Source organism: Eutrigla gurnardus (assembly GCF_963514095.1).
Source record: "Eutrigla gurnardus genome assembly, chromosome: 3".
Classification (NCBI taxonomy): domain Eukaryota; kingdom Metazoa; phylum Chordata; class Actinopteri; order Perciformes; family Triglidae; genus Eutrigla; species Eutrigla gurnardus.
In genome coordinates, this window is record NC_139917.1 from 19977995 (window position 1) to 19985826 (window position 7832).

Sequence of the window (7832 nt, forward strand, 5' to 3'; positions counted from 1 at the left end):
ACTGACTTAACACACCCATCTGCATGTAGTCAAAAGATGTGTGTCCCCCACTAAGGTTTCAACCCGGCTCTCTCTAATTAGTGTGAAGAGATGAGAGGGGAGAGCTGAACAGGTAGCTGCCTCTCCTCTACCGCCAAAGCCCCAGCAGACAAGCAGACACAAGAGCCGTCTTATCCCTCCTCAGAAAAAGAGACCAGCCTGCTCTGAAACATTCAACACCAGCTTAAGGGTGATTCTGCGTGTCAGAAACTTTCTGGTGATCACCCCAGACCTAGTTCCTCTCTCTCTCTCTCTCTCTCTCTCTCTCTCTCTCTCTCTCTCTCTCTCTCCAAGAGACGTAGGTCTCATTTCTTCCAAGTTTAAAGAGTGTTTGAGGGTATGAAGGTGGATAAAGTTGTGATGAAAAATAGAACGCCAGGGATAAAGGAGTGATCTCATAACATGAAACGAGCGATAGATTGAAAAAGTGAAAACGGTAATGACTTTGTCTTGGGGATTCTGGGATAGGGACCCAAATGAAAGATGCATACTGGAGCTAATAAGATACTGGAACGTTTCATAGCCTTTGCAGGCCAAACTCTATCAGATTGTGGAGGAGAAAAAAAAAAGAGAACTTATCAGCACTGTGCAGAACACAATCCTGGTATGACTGGTTTCCAGTATACACATCGCACAAACAGAAACAGACTTTGATCCGTGTTCATGTGGGACTTCATCTTTTCCTAATCGCCAAAGTGACAGTCAGGCTTAAATTGTGGCAACCTTATCCCCAATCTATATCCCACCATGACCAAGGCTAAATCTGTCACAAAATATGGCACAGCGTCATGTCAGACTGCCACTATTGTAAAAGTGAACAGACCTATAATGAAGGTATAGTGGAAAGGTATACGGCAAGTCTTTCCCTCGACTAACTGAATGCTTATTAAGTCTGTCTAATTATTGTCCAACAAGTCCATCATTACTGAGAGGGCTGCAGGGGTGAACGAGGGGAAGAGTGGTGCTGGGCACAAACCTGATCTAACCTACAATAAAAGCTTCTGCAGTGTGTGTGTGTGTGTATGTGTGTGTGTGAAGACACAGGTACTAATTGCAGTTGAATCCTGCTAGTGTTGCGTGTGCGATGATGGCATGGCTAGAATGTGGAATGAAGCTGTAAGAGGCTGGGGAGGAAAAAAAAAAAAGAGGGAGACGCAGAGCCAAGCAAATGCCAGGGACATTAATGATGGCCAGACAAGCTCCACTCCTCAAAAACACCGCAGTGAGAAAGAGAAGAGAGTGGGAGAGAATGAGGGAAATAGACAAAAAAAAAAAAAAAAGAAAGAAAGAGGAGAAGAGTGGTTTCATTGCACAAGAATGTTCTACAACCGTTTGCAAACGTAGGCGAGGGGTCTTTTCTTTTTCTCGCGTCCACATACCCGCAAACGTTTGTCCGGTCAACATGAAGACAAATTACACACACAGAGACACGCGTACAAGCAGCAAGTATAATCTTCTCCAACCAGATACACACCAGAAATTGCGTTTTATGTTTATGAATCGTCGCTAGTATATGCATTAACATTTCATAGTCACAATTAATAATTAACTATTACTTCTGCTTTATGTACACGCATATATACATCTCCATGTGCACACGCACACATGCACACACACAGATTCATAAAGACGGGCACCGCTGTTCAATTTACAAGTCACAAGAGGGAATTGGATTCATATGTTATCATCACAGAAACATTACAAAATATGATATCAGTAAGAGGGGGAAAGAAAGTAAATTAAGCTTTCTTTGCTATCAACACGGAATATAAATCATGGGCGTTTGCCAAATTGATTCCATTACATTCGCACCTGCCTGCAGACTCTCTCTCTCGTTCATCCGTGCATTGTTTATCTTCATTTTAAGCCCGGATGGATGAAATAGGTTGTTATTGGACATGAAGCCCGCTGAACGCCATCCTTTGTGGCGAGCACATTAATTGCCGGTGAGATGCGACGGCGTAATTATTCCAAGAATATTTGTCCTTGCACAACTAACTCGCAAAGAAGTGAACTGTTGTTCCAGAAGTTTGCTTGTTTGCGAGACATGAAGTGGTGATATTTCTTTGTTTTTTAATAGCAAATAGAACGCATTACGCTTGAAGGTTATTTATGTGCAGCTTGATATTACTGGCCGTTAGTGAGCAAGTTCACTAACTCTTAATTGGAAAATAAATCACACCGTTGCCATAGTAACAAACACTTAAAAGTGGTAATGGCGAAATGAGAGCATGCTAATAGTGTCTCTGCACATCGAGCTGGTGTGTGTGTTTGTGTGTGTGTGTACTTGTGGTGTGAGTGTCCACCCATGCATGTGTTTGCACCCCCTCCAGCTCATTACTACACATCCTTGTTAGTATAGCTGCTGCTATGTACTGTACATGGCGTGCCGTTTCATTCCATTAGGTCTTGTTTTGTCCATATTGCTCCTACGGAAGGCATGTTAGTTTAAAACGCTGACAAAAAGTTGAAATAACAATGTAGCTAATCATATATGGTGAACCAAAAAATAATCACATCGTTAGGTGTCACAGTCTACAAATGATTTCTCCCACTTAGTCCATTATTATCATTGACTTTCCTTTCTCTTTTCTGCTTTTTTCCAAATGTTTTCCACTTTCCTTCATTCCTCCTCTTGCCCTATGGTCTTCTCCTGAGCCCTGTCCTCTCCTCCCCAGTCCCCTTCAGCTCACCGAATGGATGGCGGCAGGAAGGGCATTAGCGTAGATGAATGGGTAGACTGCCAAACACAATCTGGCCCACTTCAGTGGAGAATTTAATATGGACTCGCCCACAGTGCGGTTACCCCGCCACGGTGCTGCACTAAATCTCACTTTGACTTGCCATGATGGATACAGATTTGACACATCAAAACGTATGTGCGTGCGTGCGTGTGTGTGTGTGTATGTGTGTGTGTGTGTGTATGTGTGTGTGTGTGTGTGTGTGTGTGCATTCCTGTGTTTAAGTAGGTATGATGGATACAACAGATGATCGGCAGATGGGTGAGCTGTAAGAGGCAGGAGGGATAATTCTTGTATTTATCTGGGTTAGGTTAGGTGTCATGGCTGCCGGCGTTGCATTATGAACAGATAAAAGGCTGAAATGACTTTCAATGCTTTCCATCAGTTCAACACCTGTAACTCACTTTTGAAAGGGAGCAGACCGTGCAGAAAAGAGATGGCAAGTATTACTGAAAGGAATTTCTTCAAATGCAGGAGGTAGACTGGTCTTATGGTGATTATGTGATTTCATTTGTGACTTGGAAAAAAGAGCTGGGCTGTTAAGTATGAAGCAGAAATAATCAAAATGAGTAAGTATGCAGCAATGTGTTTGAGTTAAATGCGCCAATAATGACAAACTAACTTCAACTTCGTTCACATGCAATATCAACTTTCAACTTATTGTATTTCCAGTTCCACTTTGACGTCTTTAACTATTTTAGCTATTTCAAATGTTTCAATTGCAAATTTTAATTTCAGTTTTGAATGAACCAGTAGCTGTAGCTGTCAGCAGCTCCTCAAAGAACCATCAGTGGTTCAAACACAAACACAATAATTGAAGCCAAGATGGATTTTCGTGTGACTTTCTAACAGAGAAGATCATCATGATCAGTTGATAACAGATGTGAGGAATGTCATGATAGCCACACAACATGACATCGTTGAAGCCATTAAGTACATATATGATGCATTCAGCATAAATATATGTTGACTATATTCAAAGAAATAAGGCAACTAGCTTCTTTTATTGATATCAGTCTTTAGGCTTGAACTCAACTTAAACTCATGAAGTTATTAATGTTGGTTTAACCATTTGGTTTAAGTACACAAGACTTCAAATTAAGTTGAGCCAACCAGTATTTATTTCTATTGTTAAAAGTTGTAGGGTGAGATTCAATATCCAATATGTCACTGCAGTAGTAATGCAGTTCCAGATATAATGAGCCCACATCATAACTTTCATAAAATTAGTAGAAGGAAGGCTTTCTGGAAACGCTTTACTCAAAATACAATCTATGTTGGGACGTGTACCTTTGTCACTGACAATTTAGCTGTCATTAATTTGATTATATTGCATTTATATTTTCACATGTGCTATTGTGACATTCCCATTCTGCAGAATTATGCATAACCTCTGTTGAAATGATCAAGTCAAATGAAACAGATACTACTGCTACTATCACTGTGACTACTAGTAACAAATCATCCTGATGTGAATTATGTTTGTTAATTAAACAGTTATAGGTTTAATCAGCTACAGCCAAAGAAACAGGCAACACTAAGTGGCTTTGGTCTGAATATCCTCAACCCTCCTCTCCTCTGAGAACATCTTATTAGCCAAGATAAGGGACAAATCAATGGTTTGAAAGTCATTGGATGATCAGCGCCATTTATCTCCACTGACTGAATTAATTGTTCCACCATCACTAAGGAGATAATTCACCGCAACAAAGTACATTTCTTCAGACAACTTTACTAGGATGCCCTAATTGCCCCATATTACTGGAAAATAACATTAATTTTAAGAATTTCCATATTACTCCAATGCCCATAAGCAATCAGTTTACCTCCTAGTAGTAAGATAAGTTGTCCTAGTGCTGAACATACTGTAGTAGTAAGCAATGCAGTGCTGAATCACGGTAGAAAATTAATATCATGTGACATTGGGGTCTTTTTCACACCTAAAAGGGTATTCCTATACGCTTGATTCAAAATAGCAATCATTGCAAAATAAACAAGCAGGCCATCAATGCACTTCATTTTCCATGTCTGCTCTTAGAAAACCACCAACAAGGTGTCAGCATTCAGAAAGATTTCATTGTGAGTGAAAGTCTGAACTCTGCTTATAAGCCCAGGCAGTTTCTCTTTAGTTGAACCTGTTATGTTTGCCTTGGGAGTCATAGTCGGATTAACACGGTAGAGTGCACCAGGCAAAATGTACAAGTAGTCACAATATTAAAAAAGTATAAAGAAAGGCATCTCCGTCTGTCTGTGTGTATGTGGGCATATCTCAAGAACCACTTGTCCGATCTACTTCACACTTGGTGGATATAATGCTAGGGACCCAATGGAGTGCATTGTTGAATTTGGTTCAATTTGGACACAGAACATGTATTAAAACAGGGCTTCAGGTGTCTGGATTCCTTAAATGGATTCCGGATACACTAATGTCTAAACCAGTCCCGACTTTCCGTTGAGTCAACAGGAGTGGATCATCAGAACATCGTCATGAATATATAGCTGTTTGGGGCCCTTTTAGTTGGGACCCCAAGCCAGGTGGCCTACCTTGGGGTAAAGTCTACCCCTGGTGTTTTTTTTCCAGAGCCATAGTGTATTTTACTGGTGTTTCTGACCATGAGTATCCACATCTTGGTGTGTGTGAAGTATGTCATGGCGGATGTATTGCTCAGGACCCAATGAAGTCCAATATTAAGAGGGAAGTTGTTCGTGTGGGCAGTTCTTGAGATAGATGGAGGCAGCAACACCAAAGGCCAAGCACTCTTCACTCTTGTTCACGTTCCTTGTCGAGCGTTGGATGAAAAGGTACAACGAATATAAAGCTACTGCAAGCAGTTGGTTAGGTTAGCTTAGCTTAAATATTTTAAACAGGGGGGAACGGCTATCTATGGAACAGCTATGGAAAGAAGTTTGCAGAGCTAACGCTAACGCTAGCGATCATGTTCCTGTCTGACTAGTGTGTCATAGGTTAGCTCGCTAGCTACGATAGTTAACCAACAGCCCCGCGAGAAGACATTTAGTCAACAAATTAATTACTTTTTTACACTTTCTGGTGTGACTGGGTCTTGATTCTTGTGTGAAGAAGGCAAAGACAGAGCTGCAAAATCGCAAGAAAGAGGTAATGGGCCTCATGACGAGCCTCTGCAATGTATAAGGGTCACAACGAGATGGCCCCAGATAGCAAGGAACTCCATTATGAATTCATGTAGTTGGGGGAATGGGACACCAGTTCTTATTATTTAGCCTCCACAGATATTTGCATTCTGGTGTTAGACACGCAGGTACTATAGAGACCTTTCTCTTCCATCAAGGCCACATCCATAATCATGCTAAAGGACAGTAATTCATTATTTCAGTAAAAAGAAAAAGAGAAAAAGGGGCCACTGTGAAAGAGGACAGCCTTACAATAAAGTATCATGGGATGCAGAGTCGCAGTAAATGACTTAGGACTTGGGAAGAAACTTGGGACAGTTCCTAACTTGTTGACAGCTCCAGGTACACACAAGATAGTATACCCCACCATGAATTAAATAGACTGAGCACTGAACATGCAGCACTTTTATCTGGTTGACATTGTGTTCTTTTCACTGTAACAACATCCACCGTTGACCTCACATGGGAATGTAAATATTAATGCATTTTGCTGCGCCGCTTGTAGTTGGTATAACTAAGAACAATACTTTCACAAGTCAGAAAACTGAAGAAGTGTTGTGTAGAGTAGAAGGCAATAATATGGTGGAGTTAATATTCAGCCTTGGCTTTACAGCTCTGAAAGGATTATAAGCAAGTTTCATCACATGAAAGTAGTGCCTCCTGGAGGGTTGGCATCTTTGATATAAAGATGTGATCAGAATTTGATTGGGGCAGCACAAGCAAAGTGCTGCAAAGGGAGCGGGGATATACAAAGAGGTGGTGGAGAATAATATAAAGTAAGCGAGGCGAAATGGGAGAGAGGAAAAGCCACAAACAGCACAGAAAGGAAGGGGAAATGCGGAACAGATGAAAGCAACACAGAACGAGTCTAAGACAAAGTAATTGTGCGAGAGAGGAGAGGGCAAGCTTAAAGAGGATGAGTGGAAGATGGAGAATATGAATGCTAAAAGTCAAAAGTGGGATTCTACTGGGACTGTGCAGAAGAGGGGCGGTTTTCAAAAAGGAACTCAAACGGAAAGAAAAGAGGCCAATAGGGAGGTTTCATTATCATTTTTAATCATTGCTGATGTTTGCCAACCAGTCAGACTACTCTGGTGATCAGAAGCAGCTTTGTGATGAGTGAAGGAGATAAAGCAGCTCAACTTTTACAGATAATACAAAATTAGAATATCTTTTATTTCACCCCTCTTCATGGTCCTTTTCTCCATCTCCAACTCTTGTTTCAGCACCCCTCACTTCTTTCCCTCCCTCGCTTTCTCTTCTTTCATCTCTCGAGCTCTGCCTCTCTCTATCTCCCTTCTTCTCACTTCTTATCGCGCTGATAAGCTTTCTATCTATCTGCAAGTCAACTCCGATGCCGAGCAGACACTGATAATGCTCTGACATCTTCCTGGAACCGCAATTAACTAAAGCCGTCTCCCCCCACAGAAAGAAAAAAAAGACAAGAAATGTTTTTTGTCTGAATATTCCCTCCTGTCCTTTTCTTCTCACTCTGAGCCACCTAGTGAATATGTGATCAAGAGTTTTGGAACACGTCAACTTTTAAACCCCGCCGTCACAGAAACAGGAGAAGGCGGCTTCACTCGATCTGCTCTTGCGTCGTGTCTCACCGTGTTTCTGTGAAGAGTCAGGCTTGGGCAGCATGGCTAATCTCAATTCCCCCCCAAAAAAAGTGAGCGTTTAATTTCGTTAGCGAGAGCGCGCGCACACATGGTTCGCTGAGTGAGTGAATGAGGATAAACTGTCACAGCTGCTCCCCTCCTTTCCACCAGTACACGGATAACGTGTCAGCGGGCGCTAATAGCTCATTCGCCGCTCCGAATTAAAACACAATCGCCTAATAGGGGTACAGGGAGAGAGGCGGGATCTAACAGGATTTATGAGAAGATGAAAAGTGATTGG